Below are 26,428 nucleotides of genomic sequence, written 5' to 3'. Positions count from 1 at the left end.
CTTAGAGCCATCACTTCTGGTTGTAAACCCCACTGCTGCTTTCTGGTTATGAGCTTTTCTGTCACTACACAACTGCAACTGGAAACACATGGACAAAAACAGGACTATTTCGAAGATTAAATGAAATAACTCTATGGTAAGCCTGCAATATATTAAGCGTTCAATTAATATTCATTGCCTTGTATTCTTTGTTTTTCTCCACTCCTTTTTTTCCTTCCTATCACTGCATTCCCTGCCTTTCTCTCAACCTTTACTCTCTACTCATAAAGATTCTAACAGAGTTATCAGTAGGACTTACGTTCTTGAAATGCACTGACTTAGATAGGCATGAATGTTAGGGCAGTTATCTCTTCAGGGCCGGGGGGGGGGAGGGGAGTGGAGAAAAAGAGTGTTTTGAGAAATGTCAATGGCAAGACCCAGGAGGAACCCAAAGAGTGGGGTTGGAGGGGGAGGAGATTCGCCCAGCAGTGATAGTTGGCAACATGCTCAGACCAGGACTGAGCCAGTGCGTTTTTTGAGACCCTAGCCTACTTATCCTGGAGACCACTGTGTTAGCACAGTTGGGCAGGTAGATTTGAAAATATTGATGGCATCAGATATGAGGTGGAAGAAAGAATCCCAGGTTGGGAAGAAACAACCTTGTTTGCAACCCCACCCCTGCCCTCCCAGCTCTGCTCTTAGCCAGCCTCAGGGCCTGGGAAAAGTCCATTCACCTTCTGGGACCTCAGCCTGCCCTCTGACAATTGAAGTGAGACAGGAAGGTCTCACAGCTGTCTTCTAGATCAAACATGCCATAGCTAAACCAGACCAAAAGGTTTTCTGTAGCCATCCTTGAAAATAGAATGAGGGGGTGCCTGGGTGGCTCAGTCAGTTAAGTGTCTGCCTTCAGCTCAGGTCATCGTCTCAGGGTCCTGGGATTGAGCTTCTTGTTGGGCTCCCTGCTCAGCAGGGAGTCTGCTTTTCCCTCTGCCCCTCCCCCCACTCATGCTCTCTCGCTTACTCTCTCAAATAAATAAATAAAATCTTTGAAAGAAAAAAGAAAAAGAAAAGAGAGTGAGGGCAGAGAGCAGCAGAAGCTTAGAGCAGCACTATTTACTGGTCTTTTGGTTTGGTTTGGTTTGGTTTGGTTTGGTTCCTGACAATCTCACTCATGTGCAGCACAGATTCTGTTCAGCCTGGCTCTGGGTTCCCTGCCCAGTGTTGGTGGACTGGGACTAATTTGCACAGCTCTCTGAATTTCCTCCATCCAGCTTTGCTGGGCTCTCACCTCCTCTCCAGTGGAAGCTCTTCTCAGGCACATAAGAGCTGAGATCTCTCAGAGAGCTGCCTGCAGACGAACTGGCCTCTCTTCTGCTATATTCATCTAAAGCCACGGCAACACTCTCTGGGCCAAAACCACTCACTAATTAATACATTTCACATGGTGAATGGAGCGCTGGCACCACCACAAGCTTGGGGCTGCTCCCAAAGCCACGGGCCTTGCTCAGTGCCCAGAAAGAGCCCTGCCTGGAGACAGTCCGTGCCAGCGCCTCACCCTTCTCATCTGAACCCGGAAACGTGTCGCCTGCCAGCACCCGCCAATTCCCAGCTGTGTCATTCTCTCCTTCACCTGCTCCCATTTCCACAGAAGCAGAGGTCACAGTCCTGAGGCACCTGATCTATTTTTCATTCTCCCCTTCTCTAGGCAGAATGATGGATCAACTCTGGAAAACACATTAGGGAAGGGCTGGGCCATCTTGCATTTCCGTCAGGCCTGTCCAGGTGACTTTGAGTCAAGCTGCTGAGAGCCATTTGGCTGTGGGACCATCTCTGTGGGACACCATGTTTACTTGGGCCGCTGACCCTGGCCTTAGAGGAAAAGATGAAGGATTAGTAACACTCTGCGCCTAAACCCCTTCCCCTCGTCCATCCCTGCTGAGGACTTTTTGAAGTCTCTTTAATTTATATTATAGTCTGTTGAGAAGCACCCAGTGCCCTGATGAACTAACCCACTCTACCCTGCACTCTAGGTAGGATCCTTCCTTACCTGTCTGCCAGGCCAGCCTATAGGCACAGGACTCCAAACTTCCCAGTGAGTTCCCAAATTGCTAGGAAGCCAAGAAAGAGGAGGCCAGAATGATGGCTCTGTTTATACACAGTGTTGGGCTTCCCCCATAGGGGACATTATCCATAGGGAAGGGCTTTTGGTTTTGACCTCACAGTGGTTGGTGATTATGTTTGCAGGCTGTTGAGGTTTCCTATCAACTCTTCGGTGAAGGCTCCAGATTTACAAGGATGGAAGATGAAATTTTCAGCTTCTGTAATAAGGATCAGACCATCATATTCACCCATCCGAGTCTTACATGCAGAGTAATTACTTCTCCTTCCACATCTCACTCTTCTGACACCCTACAACTATGATTATCAATGGTCTACTTATTTTCAATGACTCAGTCAAAGCCTCCCCTTCTCCATGAACCATTTAGACTCCTACGGATCTTTGCAATGTCTTCTTTATTTTCTATTTCCTTGCATCATCCTTCAAAAGATTGTTACCATAATTATCACTTAACTCTTGTGCTTTTTAATCTCTTCATCTGCTCTACTGAATGTCCAGCTCTTTTTGCACACACCATGTCTTGGGTGTCTTTCCATTCCCCAAACTGTCTACAAGAAAAGCTGGCCACATCCTAAACTATTATTAAATATTCCCTGGCTATGCCAAGAGAGAAATATTGGCTTGCTTGATATGTTTCTTCAGGTAAAATAATAAACTGACTTTCTGCTTCAAATGGGGTATATTAATCTCAGATGGGGAGCCAAATGAGGTGTGAAACACTGCTGGGTGAATAACCCAGAGCTAGGAAGATACCCAGATACTACCTGGGAAAATCTTGACCAAGCCAACCAGGTATTTCCAGGACCTTCTTTGTGGTAGCAGTGTCAGCTCCATGGACTGGAGCCTTCCTTTCAGAGTGATGCTGACATGCCAAGGACATTAATGGTCCTATCTCAACTGACTCATTTGCTGGGAGCAATAGGTTCATATGACAACTCTTAGGTTGACCCACATTGTGTGTCCATCAAAAAAAATTACTATATCATGTGTTCCAACTAAAGAGCACTAAAAATTAGTTTTTTGTTTTCTTGGCATCATCCATTGACCTACACCTGATTTTTACTGTAATATGTTTATAAGTTTTAAAAACGACTACAAAGTATAATAGAGAAAATGAGAGAGACATTTTAGGATGTATCAAAATATGAATATGTTCACCTAATATCCAACCTCCTTAGCCTGGGCTATAAACAAATGGCCTCTCTATCTCTAAAATACTTTATTTTGTGCTCAAAGTGACCCATTAAATTCTGCTAATTATATCAGAATTTCAGGGTCTCAGTTTCTTTATCAACAGAATACAGAGTTGGACTAGACATTATCTAAGATCACCTCCAATCCCACCATGTTTCCATGAAAGGTTCCTACTTACACTTGATAAACTCCCTTGGAAAAGAAAACTCTATATAAGGATTTCCTTGGGGATAGGGTCCATATCACAAGAGGAAAACAAAAAGAGAAGAGGTGTCATCAAGTCAATTCCATAGGCTCTAGCAACCATTGGGGAGGTAGGGAAGAGAGGTGGAAAGGAGAGTAAACTTATGTTCTGTGTCAGCACAATTGTGAAATAGGCAAAATTGGCCTAGAGCCCTGCCCACACAACTTGAATTCCCCTACCATCAAGATTCACTTTCCTCCACACTGGAATAGACCAATGCTTGGAAAAAGATGACCAAGGTGAAGGTAGGAAGAATGGTAGAGATTGCTGAGGAAGGGCTCCCACACTCAATCTTAACATCGTGGACCTTCAAGCATCTGAATAGCACATGTTGGGGGAAAAGTCCAGGTTGATTATTGTCAAGAGTCAACAGCTAGAAAGAGTCTTTCTAAAGCTGGTTTGTGTCTCTAACCAACCTTATCCTTCAGGAGCGGGTGTCATGATACAGAGGGCAGTGTGGTCTGATAGTACTTCATACCTGACTTAGACCTGAACTGTAAGCCACAATCTGCTGTGAATTCAAATTTTAAGGTCATTTCCCCTTTATGGACCTCAGAATTATATCTTGATCTTCAAGATCTCCCAAGTCTTATGCTTTACTTTGCCAGGGACATTATTGTCTATTCAGCCAGAACCATAGGGTGGAGCAGAAACAGAGACAATGCTGACTGCTCTCACGTCACTGCCAATCCCTGTGCCTCTGCTTAGTCACACAGCCTGTCAGACCTATTTCCTGGCAGCTCTTCCTCTTATTTTAAAACTTAGGGTAGAAAAGTCAGGGACAATGTGAGCCCTTCTGTGGGTGGTACCATTCACAGAGATCCCTATGACTTGTTTTCTGTTGTTGTTGTTGTTTTAAAGATTTTTTTTTATTTATTTGAGAGAGAGAGAGAAAGAGAGAGCGAGCACAAGTGGGTTGAGGGTCAGAGGGAGAAGCAGACACCCAGCTGAGTAGGGAGCCTGATGCGGGGCTCGATCCTGGGACTCCAGGATCATGACCTGAGCCAAAGGCAGACGCTTAATGACTGAACCACCCAGGTGCCTGATCCCTATGACTTGTGGTCACCTTTTCCCAGAAGGTCCCTGGAGGCAGGAATTCAGCAAGCAAGGGATCCCTGAAGGAAGTGGCCATTGTCTCTGCAGACCATTGTGGGGCCAGCTGGCTTTCCTGGAAATATTAACAAGAGGGGGTATGCATCACCTGAAATGTACAGCAGATGCAGTAAACTAAGTTCTCTTTGTACAGGTTTGGGTTTTCTAGAAGTGAAGCTTTCTCTCATCCGGTTCCTTATTGTGAAGTACCTAAGAAACTTGAAGAACCGTGTAAGTAAAGCAGAGGTAACTGAGGAACAAGCTGACCCCTATACCTGCATAAGTGAGCATAAACCCTGGCTTAGAAGCCAGAGCCCACACTGTGATTCCAGCCTTGAGCATTTCAGTAAAGAGAATAATAAATGGTCCTTCCATCTTACAAGAGAACAGAAAAAGAAACTGTGGCCTGAATCAATAGCAAAACAGAGCTATAATCTTCTGCTTGATGAAGTAATATGACTGAGATGCTAGACTCAAGTGACCAAGGGAATAGCTTTCCCAGGAGACAGGTCAACTCACACTTTTAGAAGTTGAGAGGTGTGCTGTTTTGATTGGGGTCAGGCAGTAGAGCAAGATGACTTCCATGGTGCTATTACTTAAAGGAAACAATTTCTAGTGGGAAATGTTTTGTTGAGTCCTGAAACCTCATCGAGACTTCTGATGGAGAAGGGTCCATTTTAAGTTTGCAATTATTGAAGGGTATTTAAACCTACAATCTGAAGACAGTGATTTCTTCAATAAAACTAACATAAGTTCAAGAGACAAGGGGCATGTAGATTGCCTTATATAGATAGGAAAGAATCGTCCTAAACTATAGCTACCAAAGCCACCTCACATGCAAAGAACTTGTTCGTTGTTCTAAGTATCAGGTTTTCTTGCCGATGCAATGGGTCCCACCTCTCTCAAGAGGCCTCCCTTGTATGAACTTATTTTTTTACTGATGGCTAAAATGGGAACAACTGTATAAAAAAAGCAGAATAAATATATTTTCTTCAGAGTGAGTTAAAACCTGAGGACACCTGGATTAGGCTGGAATATTCAGATATTCCTGCATTCCTGATAACAGAGGCTATCTGCATCTTGTTTATGCCTCTAAGAAGGAAGAAAAGAGAAAAGAGTGAGGTCTTTTGAGTTATGCAGAAGTGGATGAGGAGCTCTCCAGGGGGAAATATATGTCTGGCACTGTATCAGGTTCCTGATAGCCCCTCGTCCCTAAAAGAGCCCAACACAACTCTGCCTCCACTGTATGAGGATGATTTTGGTTTTGGGTGGGTCCTGCAGGTCCTAGAAGTGGAAGGGGTGTAGTGATCTGCTGATCCATGTCCCTTATTCTTTTATGTAGAATTTGAAGATTGGGAAAGTTATCTCATTTCCCTGGGATAACAGAGGCATGTGACAAAAGCAGACCTTGAACTCAGGTCTCTTGATTCCCAGTCCAGACCACAATATCCAGCCACAAATACTTTGCCTGAATATTCCATTTATCTCTGTGCCTCTCTTCTGGGGGATTCTTCACTCTTAGTCTCGATTCTCTAGGTGCCTGTGTCTTATGCCTTCTGGCCCCATTTTCAAATATATCTGACTAGACCAGAATGGACCCCTGACTCAAGGGTAGTCCATCCACGAACTGGAAAGAGACTTCTTTCCAGTTCACCCAGTTTCCACTGGGTGGCCTGAATCAAAGTTATATAATAGGTGGACCAATAAGAACCTTTGTATCAGGAATCCATGCTAGGAGCCACAGAAGGAAGGTAGTACTGGGCTGAGGACCTAAGCCAGGCAGTCCTGTAACATGGGGCAGAGGGCCTCCTGTGAGATGAACTAGCAGAGGAAGATTATCAAGAAACAACAGAAAATGAAGCAATTGGAAGGACAGCCAGGGGAAAGGATTGATTCTCTTCCCTGTTCTACCTGAGACCTGGTTGTATTTCTGATACCACAATGGTATCTTGGCATCTTTTCTTTTTCACATCACTGACTTCCCCTCTAGTCGTGGGGTAGGTCTTCCTTCTGACTGTTAGACTGTGGGCCCAGATATTATCACTTGCTTTCCCAGCCTATGTAGTTTGTAGGGTGTTGGCATTTTCAGCTTCTATAGCAAGAGATAGGCTTGGCTGTATGACATTCATACCAAAAATAGAAAGGAGGCCATGCAAAATGGCACATGTCTATCACAGTGTCCGCAGGTACACTGGGCACTTTGACACACAATTCCAAAATCCTCTACTTTGCCTCTTTCTGCAGCCATTGCTATACCAATCAGCAACGTGAAGGTTTTGAAAAGTTTTGTACAGGTACAATTGCCAAAATCCTCTACTTTGCCTCTTTCTCCAGCCATTGCTGTACCAATCAGCAACATGAAGGTTTTGAAAGGTTTTGTACAGGTACAATTGCCTCAGCCCTGTGCTTCATATCTCTCACATCCTACCTTGGCACTGTGTAGTGGGATGATGGTGAAACCTGCATCGCCATGGAGCATATACACACTGGAAGTGCAGGAAAGTTATTTCATGCTGGGCCACCTTTAACCAAAGAGGAATGGGAGGTGATAGCTACATTCTTCTCCACTTGGTCTTCTAAACTGATCCTTCCAAGACACATTGTACAAGGTTCTTCAGAATGTCCCAGCAGTACTAAGGCTCAGTAGCCTGTAGTGGTGGCCAACTCTTTAACAAATCTTTGAATTGCTTTCCAACCTTCCACACTTCATTTCTGCTGTCCCATTCTCCTGTTTCCTGGAATAATACTCCCAAAGAAACCACCTATAATCAAGTCCTTGTCTCACACTCAGTTCCCAGAGATTCCAGGCTAAGTTAACTGAGGAAATTGTGTTTTTGACCTTTGATCCTGATTAAGATAATTATATGTTCTTGAGAATGGTCACCTGGAGTCAACATGGATCTGATTCAGTATGTATGTGTTGCTGTGATGGTTAATTTTATGCATCGACTTGACTGGGCCACTGGGTGGGTGCCCAGATATCTGGCCACATCTTTCTGGATGTGTCTGTGAAGATGTTTCTAGATGACATGAACATTTGAATTGGTGGGTAGGTGAGTGTCACCCAACCAGTTGAAGACCCAAATAGAAAAGAAAGGCTGAGTGAGAGGGAACTCCTGCCTTCTTTAGCTGGGTCAGTGGTCTTTTCCAGCTTCACAATGGTACTGAAACATTGTCTCTTTCTTGGGTCTTGAAACTGCCAGCTTTCACTAAGCTCTACTGATTCTCAGGCCTTCAAGTTGGACTGGAACGAAACCATTGGCTCTCTTGGGTCTCCAGCTTGCCTATGGCAGATCTTGGGACTTCTTAGCCTCCATTATCACATGGGTCAGTTCCTTACAATAAATTTCTATGTATATATAGTATCAGCATTCTCCAGAGAAACAGAACCAATTGGAGATTTTATTTATATATATTTATTATATTTATATATATATACACACACACACATATATGTATGTATATATATAATTATGTATTATATTATAATATATAGTTATATATATTATCTTATATATTATATAATATATAAATATAATATTATAAAATATATTTTGTATATATTATATATTATAATATAATTATAATATATATAACTATATATTTTATATATTATTATTTATATATAATATTTTATATATATTATATGTATTCAAAATTTTGTATTTTATATATTGTATGTATTATATATAAGTATATATTATACATTTATAATTTTATGTGAATTATATATAATATATAATATATAAATAATAAGTAAACATATATAATCATATATTTTACATATACATATAGTCTCCTATAGGTTCTGCTTCTCTGGAGAGCCCTAACTAATACGTTTGCACACAGGTCTAAATGCAAATCATCTGCTCTAGAATTAACCAGTTCAGACAGAATCCTAATGGTCCTAATGTGTCCATAGCCTATAATCTTTTCAGATAATAAACAATCTCAAATTCTTCTACTCATTCTCTACCACCAGTTAAATGCATAGCAGCCACTGGGCAGCAGACAAAGAAAATTAGCTAGAAAGAAGCTAAATGCCCTGTTTTCCATTGTCTATTTGTCCTGTGCTAGATTTTTATGGAAATCAATAATTGGTTGCCATATTAATTTCCTCGGGCTGCCCTAACACATTACCATAAACTAAAGCGGCTCAAAATAACAGAAATTTATTCTATCATAGTTCTGAAAATAGAAGTCAAAACTCAAGGTTTCAGCAAGGCCATGCTCTCTCTGAAGGCTCTAGGGGAGGATCTTTCCTTTCTTCTTCCTAGACGTTGGTATTTGCTGGCAATCCTTGGCATTGCTTGTCTGTGGCAGCGTAACTCTGATCTCTGTTTCTGTCTTCACGTGGCCATCTTCTGTCTGTGTGCATCTGAGTCCAAATCCCTCTCTTCTTAATAAGGATACCAGTCATTGGATTAGGGCCCAACTTAATCCAGTATGACCTTATCTTAACTTGTTTCTGCAAAAGCCCTATTTCTAAATAAGGTCACGTTCACAGGTTCTGGGTAGACATGAATTTTGGAGGAATATTATTCAACTCAGTAGGGATGCTGAGTGGGCTCAGGAAACAACTGGCCATTCTCTGAGCCTGGAAAGGGGAGGACAACATTGCGGTAAAAGGAGGAGAGAGGCTCAGGGAACTGCAAATGGAGCCAGGCCCCATTTGGCAATGATGGTGGTCATAATTCTAGGCCCAGAGGAGTTCTGAGGCTGCCTGAAGGTCAGCCTCATGCTTGGCTGAGGTGGGGCTGCCTCAACAGCTGCTCCTTTAAGGAAACATCCCATGTCCACCCAGGATATAGAGCTTCTGGGATCTTGACTAATATGTCCTGATTTTCCCCCTGGAGGGTACTCACTGTGTCTGCTTCCCAGGGGGCAAGGTTAACGATGATTTTCTGTTTAGAAATGTATAAGTAAATATTCCCAAATAAATGAAAAAATAGGTAAACAAAGAAAACAGTTCACTTTTTAAAGTGAGTTGTGGCTAAGGTCTAATGGAGCCTCTGAAGAATGCTGGAGAACCCTTCAGGGGAAGAAGCTTGGCTGAGAGCCAACCATGACATTCTGAAAGAGGAACTCCTGAGAGCATTGGGAACGTTCCTTTCACTTACTGTGAAGACTTGGGCAAGAACTTCCACTCTGGAGATCAGTTTGATTGAAACAGGCAAAAACTGAGCTACCCCATGGCCTGTTGTCCAGTATTCTGTGATTTGAAACTATAACCTCTTTGAAGGCAGAGACCACATCTGTCTTACTTGCCTTTGGATCCCCAGCCCAAGAATAGTACATGACACTTAGGAAAATACTCAGTATTTATTCACTGAATGAATGTTGGGCATGAGCTGGTTAGATTGAAGAGAGGCTATTCATTTTCAATCCACAAAGGGAAACCCAAGAAGCATGTTTTCCACAAGAGGGAAAGGAATATAAATGGTGGAATTCTGAGCACTTGTTGAAGAGACATTTATGAAGCACCTACGGTGGGACACAGTGTAAACAATGTTGAGAGATAGAACAATGTGCAACTTGTTGTCTCTGCTTCAATTTGTTAACATTGAATGATAGAAATAAGCTAAACACTCTTAGTAGAATTACTTGAGTATAAGATTTTAAAAATTAAGAAAAAAATTTTAAAACTCCTATACATGTGCGTGACATATAAGAGAGGACAGAAAGTTACTCTTGATTAGGAGTTTCAGAGAAGGCTCCATTAAGAGCCAGTGCATTATCTTGGGAGGCTAATAATCATATGTAATATCGGACCTTAGAATATCTTGGAATTCATCATCTTGTAGAAATATGCAGGATTAGGAATGACCTTTGAAACATGGCCAGTCCTTAAGTTGGGGTGCTTCCTGCACTGCTCCCGCTCAGGGTTCAAGGTAATATTCTCTAGGAAAGGTGAACTCCAACAGGTTAATTTGAAAAACAATGTAATCTTGAAATATGCAGCATATCCAAAAATCAGGGCCAAGGCCACCCATTCCTTTCAGCCTGGGGATCATCAGTTGTGGTGTCAACTTTGCTTCTGAAAGATGATAGTAAAAGATGTTTTGGCATGAACTGCTTCCAGCCAGTATCTTCAGTGGCATTCAGACTATACCGTTGGCCCTCCCTAATCCAATTGCTCGTTTGGCTGTACATTTGGAAACTGATACTCAAAGGGAATTCCCACAAAGGACTTACAAGGACCACCCATTCTCCCTTAAGCCCACTGGAGATTGTTTAAGATCTTGAATGCTCCTTCGGGAGTGTTAGGGTTTAAAAGAACCTGGAGTCTACTTCCTAGACCACAACCAGAATAAAGTCAGTGAAAGTCAGTGGAACCATGAAAATTATATAGAGCTCAACCATTAGCCACCTTGTCTCTACTTCTTGTTTATTGGCTCTTTTATACATCTAATAGATAGGGAGCACTTACTATCTTTTGCTATGTAAAAGAAGGACAACCAACCTGGAAAAGGGAATAGACTATATCAGTGCCTGGTTTTTAATACGAACACATGTCATTCTGTCAGTTACAAGAGACAGAAACTCACCTCAAGCTAACTTAAATAAATGAGGACATTCACTGAGTCATGTAACTGAAAAGCTCAGGCATAGCTCAATCCAGGTGCCCAACAGGACTCTTCTTACCCCATCATCAGAATTCCAAGGTGAAATTTGAAATGCACAAATCTGTATACTTTACCTATCCCTGAGCCAATTAGTATAGATAGCAGCAGCATAGGATGTGCTGATTGGCCAGACATGAGTCATGTGACCTCACCAGGACTTTACATACCTGAGAAGGGAGAGGGAAAAGTTTTTCAAAGGAAAATAAGGGTGTCATTCCAGGAAAAGTAGCGAAATGATTGTTGGGTAGCAAGAACAATAGTTGTCCGCTGTGGAACGCAACAGAGCATTTTAATCATGGCAGGTCCTGGTGCTCTGAATAGGGCAACTTGGCCAGCAGACCTTGGGGTTTCCATCACTGTTATGTGTGAAGCTTCCACTAGATCACCCACATAGACTCTCTCTGCATCATCCCACCTAACGCCATTGTGACATTTCAAGTTCATGATAAGAAATGCTGGAATCCATGTTCATCAACAAAGTCAGATTTCTAAAGTCCCAGCCTGCCTCTAGGACGGCAAGGCAGGGCAAGTTGCAGGAGCAGCTACTACCACCTCAAGGATCCAAAGTCCAAAAAGAGGATTCCCAGCCCATCCAGACCTTTGGGACTTCAAACTCAAGGCCTTTCCTGGGCCTTGTCTCACAGCCCTACTTTTCCAACTAACGCACTGAGCTACTTTCTCACATCTCTTGCGCCAGATGCCAAAGTAGCCTATCTGCTCTCACTCTCTTATTCCAACCTCTTTCTCTGCATATGAGCAGTTTTTTCCTTATCCTTCTTGGTACAATTGCATGTTTCCACCCAGAGGAGTGAAGTGGTTTATTGTTGCTTTTCCCCATGCAGTTACTTCAACTGCAATTTGGTGTCTTCAAGCACTGGGAAGGGGAAAGACATATATAATTAGAAAAGCAAATAATGATACAAATGCCCTATTACTGAGGTTTTCTGGATGACTGTTCCAGTCAGAAAAACAATAGTGCTCCAAGGACGGAAATGAGCCCACACATTGAAAAATGGAGACAAGGAACTGAAATCATGGAGTAGGGGCAAAGCCAACTCAAACAACAGGACTTTAGGTTTTGCTCAGATGAAAGAGTAAGGCACTCAGTTGGGACAGAAGCCAGGGGTAGCATTTCTGGTGACTCTCAGCAGCCTCCACCTCCCCGACACACTTAAGCTGCTGAATCTACAAAGATGGTGTGAGAGTTTTGTGTAGATCCAGGTACATTCAGGGACAGCAAGACCTCCCTATACTCACCCACTCCAATGTCAAATCAGCAATCCTGACACTTAGAGGATCTTGGGAACAATTTTGAGGGCTGGTGGGATGGTGTTCTTCAAATATCCTTGAGCCTGCATGAGAAAATTTCCTGGGTTTCTTTGGCATTCTTCAGTTATTTCAATTTATGGTAGGAAAAGTCAGTTAATTTGCAAGAGGTAAAGTTCAAAAGGACCAGTTTCTTAATTCAGCTCTGTAGATAACCAGAGCCAGACTGTCCCCAAAATCTTTCCTTGCTCTGGGAAGAACAGAGGAAAGTGTATAATGTAAGCAGTGGGCTGCCACAGACTAGTGACCAACCCTGACTTCAAAGATGGATTTCTTCTAAAGGTCATTATGTTCTTAAAGGTTGTTTCTACATGACCTCAACATTGCGAGTTAAATAGTGGAAAATTCAGCCAAATCTCCTGATTGTTCAATCATGAAAGTCCAATTCTAAAGATAGGCACAAGGCATTCACTTCAGGAAAATTCCATTTCATTCAGCAAGGCCTCTGTCAGCAATGAGGGGTACCCATACTATTTAGTTCTATGAGCAGTACATAAAATGTTTGTGTTCTGACCCCTACCCTCCAGCTTCTCCTGATTTGGTTGCTGTGATAAAGCACAATGTTACACACAGGTTGGGGGCTGGGGGCGGACAGTATATGTTATAAATTCACAAGAACTCCATGCCCAGAAATTTAACACAAACCAAGCAGATCAAAGTGGCCCAGAGCAGCACTTTGACTTTTTTTCCCCCCTTCAACTGGAGAGTCCATCATGCTATGTTATTGGAGAAGTTACCACACACGGAGCTCAGCTTAGGCACAGGGGTTCACTTATGAGGGAAAAACCATAACCCATCCAGGGAAAGTATTCCATCCCACGGTAGTTGGGGACAGGGTCGGAAAAATACAGGCAGGTTGGGAAAACATGAAAGGAAACAAATTAGCTTGCATAATTAGAAACACGGTGAGTAAAAGCAGGATGGGTGGCTGGGGCTGTGGGTGGTGTGGAGGAGGTGAGGGGGATGAAGGAAAGGAAAGATGTGTAAGAAGATTCCTGGAAAAGCTGAAAGCTGAGTTAAATATGTGAGTCCTGTGGAGAATGTGGCTTGGCAAACAGAGGGGAAGAATATTCCTAGGCTGGGGGCTGGGGGAGTAGCTTATGAGGAGGTAGAGAAGGCCGTGATATCACACACACACACCCCCACCCCACCCTCCTTACTACGTATGCATCTTCCCTAGGTGGTCTGGAAGCCGAGGGTGGCTCTGTCCTGTGGTGTCCTTTTTCTCACCCTGTGCCTCACAAGGGGGAAAGGGAACAGAAGCGGGTGGGTGCTTGGAAGCCAAGCCTCCAATTTCATGCTGATGCTTGGCTGGGGAAGGAAGTCTTGAAACCTAATTGCCTCTCAGAACAGCACTTGTCTGCTTTTCCCATGAGGTATCCGAGGGTATTGAGTGCAACTGGTCACAGGGTCACCAGGGTGTAATGTCGGTCCTGGCTCTGGGTTCCTGCATTACTCTAACCCTGGCGAGTGACACTGCCTGATCTCAACCAGTAGTCTCAGTCCCATGCCAAACTCAGAGACCAATCTTGGTTGCTGGCAGCTGTCAACTTTTTGTCTCCTCTTGCTATCTTGCTACTGGCTCAGCTTGAGTGGGGCTATCTTGTTCCCCAATAATTAGGCTCTTTCTTATTTTTTGACCAAGCATGTCATAAGCCGGAGTTTTCTCCTATGTTACTTCCTTGTCTTGTGATCCATCTTCAGGGGTTGAGATCCAGGCTTTCTTCCCAGTCTCCCCAGGGAGCCTTCCTTGGAGCCCTGTCTCATTAGCAGCTGGGATGCCCTGCCCCTGACCTCTAACTCAGGCTCTTCCAGGTCATCCCTGAAGCCAGCTTTCTGCCTATTCTTACTGATTGCTTATTCCTTGAACCTCTAGTAATCAAGGTGTCATTCCTGCCTGCAAAGACACTGAATCTCAGTATTGGTAAACCCCTCAGCCACTGGTGCTCCTACCCTGTTGGTCTTGGAATAACTTCAGATTTATACATTTATGTCTCTTCACACTGATTCCTGGCCTTACTGCCTAATCAGATCTATTGCATTTACATTTCACCAACAAAGAATCTGCCTGGGGTTCTGATCCTAGCTTACTTAGTATTGCCCATTCCACGGGCCAACACCTGAGATATAAGAGAAGCCACTGTAACAACATTATTTCTTCCACTTCTCAGATGCTCAGACACTGTAGGCCAAGTTCATCTGATCTTGACACCAGGAAAAAACAACAACAACAACAACAACAACAAAAAAACAAACCTTTCCAGCTTCTCTGACTCAGAATCTGTTGTTCATACTCACCAGTATGATCCTTCCCGTATCTCCCCAAAAACCTACCAGAATTTCAGTTCTAAATCCATTTGCCTCTCTGATCTTTTTTTTATTCTTCATTTTAATGTGAGTTGAATGAAAAGGGAAAAAGAATGCCTGCAATTCCTGGAATTTCTTAAGAAGAAGTGGGATGAAAACTCCCAAGAGTTTCTTGGTCAAACAGGAAGGCTAAGCAATATTCGGGAAGAAAGGTTTAAGGCCTCAGTCCCCATGGTTCTATTGCCATGACAGTCCTACAACTTGTGGAATTCCTTCCCCTCAAGTGTGAGGTGAACCCAATGAACAGAATTTAGAATCGGTGATGGAATATCACTTTTGAGAGTGGGTTACAAAAAGACTGTGGCTTCTCTCTTGCACTCTCTTGCTTTCTCCTTCGCTTGCTTGTCCTAATGGAAACAAGCTCCCATGTTAGGAGCTGCCTATGGAAAGGCCCACATGACAAAAAAAAAAAAAAAAAAAAAAAAAACCTGAAGAAAATCTCTGGTCAATATCCGACAAAGAACTGAGACACAGAGCACAATGGTCCATGAGGAACTGAATCCTGCCAACAAAGCATGAGAGTGAGTCTGGGGTTGACCCCTTATGATGAGACTAGGGCCCTAGTTGATACCTTGTTTATAGCCTTATAAGAGGTTTTAAGGAAGAGGTACCCAACTGAGATGTACCTGAATCCTTTACCCACAGAAAGTGTGAGATAATAAATGTTGTTTTAAGCAGCTAAGTTTGAGGACAATTATTACATGGCAATATATATCTAATGCAAAGTTCAAGAGAATTAAAGACAAAGAAGACAGAAAAATTTGGCTGCAAGCAATTTAGATAATTTCCACCCACCCTAAATTCTCCAGTTCCCCATTTAGCTAGGTTTAGAGGAAAGCCAAGCCTATCTCATTGACATATATGTAGTGTGTGCCCTTTCTGTGCCCAGCCCTGGGACACACACTATGAAGGATTCAAAAGAAGATGGGGCCCTCAGGGAACTAAGGGAACAACCATAAGCCACAAGAGATACACAGGAATCTCAGAATCCCCATTGTGTCACTACTTTCCCTGTCCCCAAAACTCATGAAAATCCCTCTTCAACTCCATGAGAAACAGTATAAGAAAGAGAAGAATTTCTATTACAGGGTAGACTGTTATGGGGCAGCCTGAATTCCATTAGGACTGAGGCTGAAAATTGGCAGGAAAGATCCTATTCATAAATATGGTTTATTACATCAACTGTATTAATTTTTTAATTGGTCACCAGGATATCAAACCAGGATATTTCACATAAATACTAGCTTTCTGGCCAGTCTTGAAATATCAGAGGTTCTGGCCCCACTGAGTCATTCCTCCTACAGTGGTACAATAGCCTAGCACAAAGTCAGCCCTTTCCTCCCCTCTAGTCTGATGTGTGCTTGTCACTTTGCCCCAGTCCCCTCCCAGCCCACTTCACTAATTTAAGCTGGCTGGCATTTCAGTTTGCAGATGGTATGCTAATCCTCTCTGATTACTTTTGAGCTGTAGAGTTCTTCTGTGTCTTCAGAGAATGATAGCTCCAATTCTCTGCCTCTTTATAAATCCCTTGGGTAAAAGCCCAAGAGTTGGTCCACAGTAGGTGTTCAGTAAGTGTCCCCTTATCCCCATTCCCTGGACAGAAACAACACAGTTTTTTTCAGGCTTTGTGAAATTTTCACAACAAACAAGTGCTTTTCTACACTTGTTCATTGTATTGTTGGAATCTTGGGGTGACCCCTGCTCTTCCCTCTCCTGTCCCAAGCACTGGGCTCAACTAGGAATACAACAGTGAACAGAAGAAAGCAAGCTGAGCTCTTACAGGGCATACAGTCCCCCAGTAACCTCAAGAAGACAAGTATTGTTTGAATAAATATAGTGACCTGTCTGAGGTGACCTTTCCAGTCCCTTCCAGGCATAGGAGTCTATAATGCATCCCCCTTAAGAGATTCTCCCTCCTTTTCTTTCTTCTCCCTCCCTATCCTTGGACCAACATAAGTGGGTCTTCTTGGCCTTTTTAGGAAGCACAACACTATGGATTCTGGATGAATCCACGGCCTACCAGAGTTTTGGAAGAGAATAATGAGGTGGACAAGTGGTCCAAAGAAAGTTTGTCTCATCTCTGCTTCTCTGAAGAGGTATCTCATAACTTATCCCAGAGAAATTTACCACCCAAGCTCTCAGAAGCCATAGAAGGAAGAGAGAAAAGAGACATCTGACTTCTCCAAGAAGAAAGACAATGTCTGGATTAGCAGGGCCCACTGGTCTCCAAGGATAATTCATGCTATCCTCATGCACATTGGACTCATGGTCTGGCTCTGACCTCTGAAGAATGGCTCTCGACCAACCGTCTTTAGAGGAAGCAGAAGCTGAAGCCTGGGAGAATCTTGGCCAGGGCCACAGCCATGACCTCAGACCCTGCAACTGCACCTGAGTACACATTTCCAGGGGAGATGTGCTCTCTATGGAGGAACGGCAGCTCTGGCCCATGGGGTCCCTATGAGATCACCCCAGCTGGTCTAAATTAATGTGTGACACACATGCCCACTTTTTTTTAAAGCCCAAAACATAGAATCTCCTTTTTTTCTTGATTCTATACTCTAAACTTCTGCTAAATCAACTTCTTTAAAAATATATTTTCTCTTCTGCTTACCTAAAATGTTTCCGTACTGAATTTGCTGAGTAGCCAGCACATTTGTAAAAGCACGTAGGCAAGCTAAACTCATTTCCTAAGCCAGCTTCACACCTAAGCATAAACAAGGGGTCTGGCCTTGGAAAATGAACCACTTTCCTGACAAAGAAATTGCTTCCTGTCACCAAGGAGAACGTGCCTCATCTCCCACGCCTCTCTCTCTTGTCCCACACCTTGCACTTTTCTTCTTTCTTTCTCCTGAATTTCAGCTTCCAGTGAAGTCTATCTCAAAGCCCAAATAAGTAGAGGAGGTTTTGTGTTGTCTCAGCCAAATAATCCCAGCTCACCCAAGCATTCAGTGTTCATATGAAGTGTTTGCACATTGGGTTTGCTGCCTGCTGGACTGATCCCTCTCTCTCTGTCTGTCTTCCTCTCCCTCTCTCTTTCTCCCCTTACAAGCCAAGGACTGGAGGTAAAAGAGAATATTCAATATATTCTGAAACATATTCAAATCACAGAGAGAAAAACAGAGTTTCAAAAGAAAGAGAAGAAAACAAAAAACCTGGCCATCCCTTTTCTTCTTCAAATCTTTACTCTTAAAAGCCCTTTACTCTTAAAAGACCTTGTGGTACTTTGCTTTGTCAAACTCTGGTGTGAAAAAACAAAAACACATGTACTCAACCACGTTGCTTTATGCTGATGAGCTCTTATTTATTATGCCACTTCCAAAAATGGAGAAATGAAAGCCAATCTATTTTATTTCTAAAGACAAATCTTTCTGTGTCAGTCAATGTCCAAATAAAAATAATGAAAACCCCATACTTGAGTATCTAAAACAGAGATTTGAGCACAAGGAATTAGTTACCCAGGTGATGGAAGAGCAGAGAAGTCAGACAAGAAACAATAGGGCAAATCAGAAGGTAGCAACAACAGGATACAGCTACCACTCCTAGGCTGCAGGGACAGAGAGGGAAATGGAGTTATCAGAACCCAGGGCGTGGGGCCACCAGACAGAAGCTGGACCCACAGCCCATTTGTCTGGTAGGATCTGGAGTCAAGGAAGACAGGTAGCTGCTACTGGGGAAACCACCCAAGATAGGAAGGTGAAGGAGAAAAAACATGGTCTCTCTCTTCCTCTCTCCCTCCCATCTGCACCCAGTGCCTCCCATTGGCAGAATCCAGCTGGAAGCCAGGTGATCCAGGAGCCTGGAAAACACAACCTGAAAATGGCTAGCTCACTGAGGCTCTCAGCCGAACAGAGGAACATGAGAGATGCTGCTGAAGAAGATCAAGCCCAAGACTCATACCTGTTCTTCCCACTCCTCCCTCCACAATGTCCCCACTACCAACATCCTCACCCAACCACTGAACAAACAGGATGCAAATTCCAGAGGCACTGGAAATTGGGACTGCAAGGAAAGGTGCCATGCAAGTAAAGCTCAAGTTCATACCCAAATTCAGTTCTACGGAGCTCTGATTCTGGGCACCTTTTCCTCTAATCATTAGGGCTGCCACCTTGTCTGGTTTGTGTGTCCAATCCTAGGAGTGTGAAATGCAATAAGTTCCAGGCAGAACATGGGAAATTACTCCACACTCACATCAGGGAGCTTTTAAATGGAACCTGGGCTAGAAGTGTGTTCTCACATGGAGGCACAGGGTTTTTAGTCTCATTCTCTTACCAAGAGCAATGACCAGCCACGTGGGAAGATACGGGGTCAGAGAAGAGATTTTGGGGCATCTTCCTGGATGTCCTCTGAAGGCTTTTTTTTTTTTTTTTTGGTTTTTTCAGCAATCAGTCCTTGCTGGACATGTGCCTGCCCCATGCCCAACCCCAGCCCCCAAGGCTAGAACTAAGCCTCTAGAAACAAAAGTATCAGAAGATCGCTCTGTTTGGAAAGTCTCATAAAAGAGCTATGAATTTGTTCTTAAATAATCTACTCGGAATGGAATTCAACAAATCACAACTAAATCCTCCTTTTGGCAAAATGATTCCATCTTTATTATAACTGTATTATCGCTTGTATTACTGCACATATCTTCCTCTGCCCTCAAAAATGGAGGAGGAGGAGAGAAGCCCAAATATAATATAAACAGAGGACTGGAAAATTGCCCCAACAAAGCATAATGGCTAAACAATGACTAACGGGGCTGTGATATGTATCAACACAGACCCACGTTCATAAACAGTGCAATGGGAAGGAGATGTGCATGAGCTGGACAAGAGGAGGGTTTAGGCTGAGAGGTGGGGTGGAGAGGGGGCAAGGGCATCGTTAGCAGGATGACTGAGCAAGCTGAGTCTTTTCACCCTGGTCTGAGAGGCCCCAGCTAGAGAGGGTGAACACGGACCATACAGACAAGCATTTTATGATTCGCTTAATGAGGCCGAGAGACAATAGTTTCGCAGGAGCTGAGGCTCGGGCTCCTGAGTCAGACTGCCTTGGTTCATGGCTCTGTTCCACTTCCTGCTTGTTTTGTCACCTGAGGCAAATGATTTACTAATCCTTTAGAGCCTCAGATTCCTCACTTGTAAAATGAAATCATTCACTCAAAGAATAATTGTTGAATATCTACTATGTGCCAGGCACTGTTCTAGGTGCTGGGAATCCAATAAGGGGTAGGGAGAGGGGAGAACACCCTTGCTCTCAAGGAGTTCATACTCTGGTGGGGGAGAAAGATAACACAGATTAACAAACAAATAGAGAATATAACGATGGCGGGTTCTATAAAGAGAAATAAAGCTAGGTAAGAGGGAAGGAGTGATAGCAGAAGGGTGTAGGCTATTTATAGAGTGGTCAGGAAAGAACCACATGAACATGTGAATTCAAACAGACATGGAAAAGAAGCAAAGGGGAGAGATCCACAAAGGTATGGGGAGGGTGTTCCGGGCAGAGGGGACAGCAAATACCCCTCAGCTTCCAAGGCTTATTACATGGGGATAATAACAGGCATTAGCATAGCTCCTGGCACATAGTAGGCACTTAATAAATGTTAGCTATTATTTTTAATCATAAATGGGATATTCATAAAGCTAATTTTTGCTCAAGGTAGAGCAGCAAGAACAGTAAGAAAATCAGCAAATTCACCTCAGCTCTGGATCCTTGTTCTTTCCCCACCTCCATGTATCACAAAAAAAGAGATGCTTACAAAGAAAGATGGTGCTCTCAAGCTTTCGTTATCTGCAAAAAAAAGGGGGGGGGCACAGTGCATGATAACCCAAATCAGCAAATAACGCAAAAGACCTATCCACATTTTTAATAGATACCTATGTGCAAAAGATGTTGCCTAGTTATGTGGTATTCACTCTAGTATCAACGGGAAGATCATGCGGTGCAGAAATTGGCATCAGATACCAAGCATTCAATTCCTGGTTACGTGGTATCAGACAAGTCCCTTAACCTCTCTGAGCTCACAGGGTCGTTATGAGGATCAGATGCAATGACAACTCTGGGGGCCTGTTGTGAACCACACAACTGAATTTGATTATTGCTCTATGATGAAAGTTGAGTGAATCATCTGATCTCACAACCACGGTTGGGGTGGGACATGGCCCACCCACATTTTGGATGATTAGGAGACGCAAGCCTGAGACCAACAATTGCCCCAAGGAAGTCACAGAGCCAATCAGAGTCACAAAGGGACTCTTCTGTTTTTAATACTTTCTGGGATGATGTTGATGGCATTTGTTTAGATTGGCATTGAAGGGGAATCATTCTGTTGTGAATCAAGTTGCTTAGAAAGGAGTTGCCGACCCTGCCAACAATTTGATTAGAACAGGCACACACTGCAGGGGATAAAGGAGGCAGGCATGTCTTGCAGTTTTCTACTGAGATACAGACCACAAAATTAAAGCCCTAGGTATGGTATGGCTTCATAGGAGACTCCGTCCACTCCTAAGACGAATAAGGCTTTCAGGAGCTGCAAATGAGATTCTTACCATAGAGATTCAGAGAGACCAGTATGCTCACTTCAGTTTTCCTTCATTATTTAAAATCACTGAATTTTAGAGTGGATATAAATGAAGAGTTCTTTACAAGTGAATTCCTCTAAGTGCTGAGGCTTAAAAAAAAAAAAAAGTTATGGAAAGAATCATTGGAGTTCTATACTTTAAGGACAGTAATAACCCAGGCTGTTACTAGGCATAGGGTATTTGGCCAGATAGGGACTGCCCCCAAAACTCAATTTAGTAATAATTATTGGCAGAAAACGGAGACAGAGAAAAATAAAGAGGACATATTTAAAATTCCTGACACACTTCTCAAGTTTCTTTCAAAACATCAAACATCTGAGTGAGTTCATTTGGGTCAGGTTGGATTGGGTTGGTCACCCAGATATCTGTTCATTGTCAAAAGTTCAAAGAGTAACTGACTCAGTGGGTATCTGACAAAGTTTCAAGGAAAGTCCTCACCCATGCTTGATATCAACCCCAAGCCAGTGAGTTGAGAGAGGACATGATGGAGTAGAGAAGGCACGTATAAGTCTTCCAAGAATAGTGCTTTCAGGAATTCTGGTCTCCCTGATGTTTCTGAGGATGCATGTTCTCACATTAAATTCCAATTCCCATTCCTCTTGGGTGAGAATCTAATCCCCTTTCTATTTATCAGACAGTGGGAGTTACTTATGTTACAAAGGCCAAATGTCAACCCAACAGGAGCAAGCATGGGTCTCCAATCCAGGAAATGAGAAGAAGGAAAAGATGATGCCAGGGATCATACCACCACATTCTCCAAAGACAACGTACAATCTAGGCTAGTTGTACTAAACAAGCAATGTGGCCATAGTATGCCTGCATGAATATGTTCCTTTGAAGGAGACCAATGCCATCTAGATTTTTCCTACCTAACATTTCCACAATCCCAGGGGCATCTCTAGTAACTAGTAGATGAGCAATGGCAACTTTGGTAAGTGTGAGTATTCTGGATTATTTACATATTGAGGAGAAAAGGCAGGGAGGAGAAAAACAAGAAGAGTTCACAGAAATAACAGAGGGAGAGAGAGGAAGGGAGGAGAAAAAGGAATAGGAAAAAAATAGGGCAGAGAATGATGAAGAGGTTGCCCGATGTTGTATTAAAAAAAATGTGAGATTAAGAATCTGAACTGCATTCAAATTCTATTTTAGTGGCTAAATAGTTTTTATTCTATCACAGCCATAATGGAAAAAAAGCTAAATAAGTAACTAAAGCTAGTGCATTCCCATAGTCAAGTAAGCAGGTAGACATAAGAGTTCTGGCTTCCTTACCATCCTTTTCCCAGGTGCCATCATTTTCTCTACATCCCTCATTGTCCACGAGCCTAATAGGGACCTGAGCATCTATTCTGAGCCAGCTTTCCAAACAGCTCAGACACTTTTGGATCTTCGTGCTCTAGGAGCTTTGGGATCTCAGGGGCTAGGGGCTTATGACTCTCCTGTGGGATGATTGGATACCTGGTATTCGGAGATTTAAGCTGATTCTTGAGTAATACTAAACCATACTGAAAAAAAAAAAAAGGATTGAGAAGAAAATGTGTTTGGCAACGCTAAGTATGTGTCCACTGAAGCTCAGTTCTTCCAACTGCCCACGTTTGGTGGTTGGCTGATCCTCTGGGTATTAACATCACATAGGAACGCGAGCCCAGAAGCCTGGGGCAGAGACTTAGAGTTCTGAGCTCCATGGAAGGCCCACCATTGGCAGCCAAAGTTTTAAAATGTGCTTGACAAGCAGATAGAAAAATTGGCTGTACATGCCTCTACTGTAACACAACTATTTGCTTTGAGGACTGTGCCTGGAGTTATTGCTCTGAGGGGGGAAGAATGCATAACTTTGGAAAAGGATGGCTTACTTCTGCAAAGGACCCGGGGCTGCAGCCCTACCTTTGGGGACCTCCAGGGCTGGTTTCTGTAGTTATGTTCCATATCAGCATTGTTCAAAAGCACTCACCCGGGGCTTCCTGGCATCTGGCCCAGAGAAGAGACACCATTCCCAGAGACAGAGAAGAAGTCCAAGTCCTTATGTATCTAAGGCAGACATGCAGACAGCAAAGAATATTTGGAAGGGACAGATCACAGAAAGAAAACTATTGACTGATTTAATATTGGGGTGTCTCATAAGTAAAATGTATGAAAGAGGCAGTGCCCATTATTTACTAGTAAATTAAATTGGAGCTTGTTTTTCACCCAAGGTTTGTTGTTCTTGTTGTTTTTGTCTTTGTTTTTTTGTTTGTTTGTTTAATAACCAATCACTTTGCAAACTAAAGAATAAATACAGGCAAAATATATTCTCTTGGCTTCAACTCCATTCCCTGGATTTTCAGAAAAAAACAAATTTGGGTTGGAATTCCTGTTTTACCATTTCCTTACCATATGACTTTAGACAGTCAAATTCTTCATCTGCAAAATGGGGCCAGTAACACACTTTTTACAGGATTGTCATGAAGATGAATGCCTCCTGGTCCAGGTGTGCACTACTAAATAGGCATGCAAGAGGTGGGAGCTGCAACGAGCATTGCTGTGATGTGGGTGAGCTGGTGGATAACTGTCTCACAAACAAACAGATCAGAGGGTTCACAGGACCATTAACAGAAGCACATTCTACTAACTGAGCAAGCCCCTGTCAAATCAGCTCCATCATACTGCCGATGGTGGAGAGAGTAAGAGCTCAGCTTTAGGGCAAATGCTGGGGTTCAAATGCTGGCCACCTTGCAGTAGAAACATGGTAAATTCTTTTACCTTTCTGTGGCATAGTTCCTTTATTTATAAAATGGGGGTGATAAAAGTACCCACTTCATAGCGATAGACTGAGGATTAAATGAGACAGTCCATAGAAAATGTGCTGGAAACAAACTCCCGGTACATAGTAAACACTGAAGAAAAGTTAGTTATCTATATTATATGGTCCATCTTGTAGCCAAGATCTGGCTAAAGGACTGGAGTTGTTTTTTATTAAAGTTAGTGCAGTGTGTTTCATCTCGTTTGGGGTTTGGGGTTTTTTTTGGGGGGGGCAGAGTTTTGTATTGAATGGGTTAGACTGGAGAATTGACCTGTGTCTTATGATCAGTTGGGAGAAAAACCTGGTACTGATCACACTTGGGGCTTGGAGGCTGGGTCCGGTGGTGCCCTGAACACTACCTAATGTGATAGATACTAAGTATCTTGATCTGTAAAAAAAGGGGAGTAACATCTACTTTTAGAGCTATTGGAAAATGATGGGGGTACCACATGAAGGTTTTGGCACATAGGTGGTACACACGTTTGTTTAATTGACTTTATTGGGAGGATGCAAACAACTGGGGAGCAGTAGAATCTAAGAAGGACATAGCCCGATGGAAATGCCAATGAGTGTTAAGAACACTGGCTGTCTTCATTCTATGCGTGGGGGGTGGTCTGGTAAGGAAAGAAAAGTTGTGTGCTAGGCACTCACTCTGGCACAAAATAACCAATAATATGGCCATAGATTAAAAATACACAGAACAGTCTCAGCATCCCTCCCACAAGGAAATCTCCTACTGTGGTAAAGGGAAATTCAATTCAACAAGGAAATCCTTGGTTTCACTTACCACCATTTCTCCTCCCTTCTGTTCTGGCTAAGCTGCCATTTATGAATTCATTGTAATAAAACGATGAGTTAGATACGCTCCTCATTCTTGCTTTATAGACAAGGGAACCAAAACTCAGTGAGATTGAGAAACAAGCCCACAGCCTCAAAGCTAATGAGCATGAGAGCAGGGATTTCACCCTATACCTTGGGGATACTGTGTCTTTGGCTCCTTCTGCAGACCACGGCAGCCTCAGGTCCTCCAACCCAGCTTTTGAACACACACTGCAGGCTGGTCAGAGAAACCAGCCCTGGGGCCAGGCCAGCCAAGGTGTGGCGTTGGCTGGATTTTCTGCCCCTGTGACTTTTTGTTCATTCCCAAAATTATTCCAAAGGGAGTTGAAATAGCAAAATGGGGAGCTGCCTGGTTATGCCTGAATTCTATAAATCAGGGCTTTATGTGAAGGATGATTTTTTTTCAAAAAAAATAAAAAAAGAAAGAAATGAAAAAGCCAACTCTAGAGGAACTTAGCCCTTTTGTTGGTGTTGTTCTCGGATGCTTATAATAAGCTCATAAATGCTAATGAGGAGTGCTCTGTGGTTCCCAGCAGCACAGTTAGAGGACAGAATTGCAGCAGGGCTGGGGATACGTGCCGGTCCCTGATCCCTACCCCCGCTGCTGGGCCACTGGGCCAGGCTGTTTGCAGCCCCACCATCTACTCTGTCGGCTCCCACGCTTGCCCACTTGCACCCTCTCCACAGCAGTGTCTCTGACCTAGATTATCTCCCCTGGGATGACGGCTTCAAAGCCCTCTTTGAAAAATCGGCCCTCGGAGTTGTGGAGTCCCTAAGGCTCGGTCAGTAGCTATGTGCTAAGTACTCATTACTGTGCCCAGAACTCAGCCAGGAACTGTGAGAAGTGTCTCCCCACGTGCTGTCTCTGGTCTCATCACCCTGTCATTTAGCCGTCTCCACAACGTGGCCCTCAAGTATCTGTATCAACCACAAGCCCACTGGGAACAGAGGGTGTGTAGGCTGAGACACAGGACAGAACTGAAGGAAGGAGTTATCTACAAGGTAGAGCAGGGTTAAGGGAAATTAACAAGAGCTGGAGACTCTCCTGCCCTGCTAAGATCCAACCTGAAGAGCCTTCACCATCCCCAGGTCCACGGGGGCAAGAGGAGGGAGCAGCTATGAGCACTCTGACTGTAAGAAAGTGTTGCTGTCCCTGCTGCCTGGCATGAGGGATACCTAGGGAAGATACCTCCTGGACTCCTCCTCCTCTTTCAACCCCAAACAGGAGCCAGCAAGCAAGGGAGCCCATGAGTGCATCCCGGAGGCAGCATCCAGGGCCCTGAGCAGGCTGAAGAAGAGCGGCATACC

The 26,428-nt window shown here is 43.4% G+C and overlaps 1 long non-coding RNA gene across 1 annotated transcript; it reads left to right on the top strand.

Moving 5' to 3' along the window:
* LOC113919286 lies at nucleotides 1-21,690 on the top strand. The gene is made up of 3 exons (XR_003518936.2): nucleotides 1-136; nucleotides 4,783-4,859; nucleotides 16,927-21,690. It is a non-coding gene; the product is annotated as an uncharacterized LOC113919286 (long non-coding RNA).
* The last annotated feature ends 4,738 nt before the right edge of the window (nucleotides 21,691-26,428 follow it).

Source organism: Zalophus californianus, chromosome 3 (genome assembly GCF_009762305.2).
Source record: "Zalophus californianus isolate mZalCal1 chromosome 3, mZalCal1.pri.v2, whole genome shotgun sequence".
In the NCBI taxonomy this organism is placed as follows: domain Eukaryota; kingdom Metazoa; phylum Chordata; class Mammalia; order Carnivora; family Otariidae; genus Zalophus; species Zalophus californianus.
The sequence above is the reverse complement of the archived record's forward strand: the minus strand, read 5'-3'. Positions and strand labels throughout refer to the sequence as shown.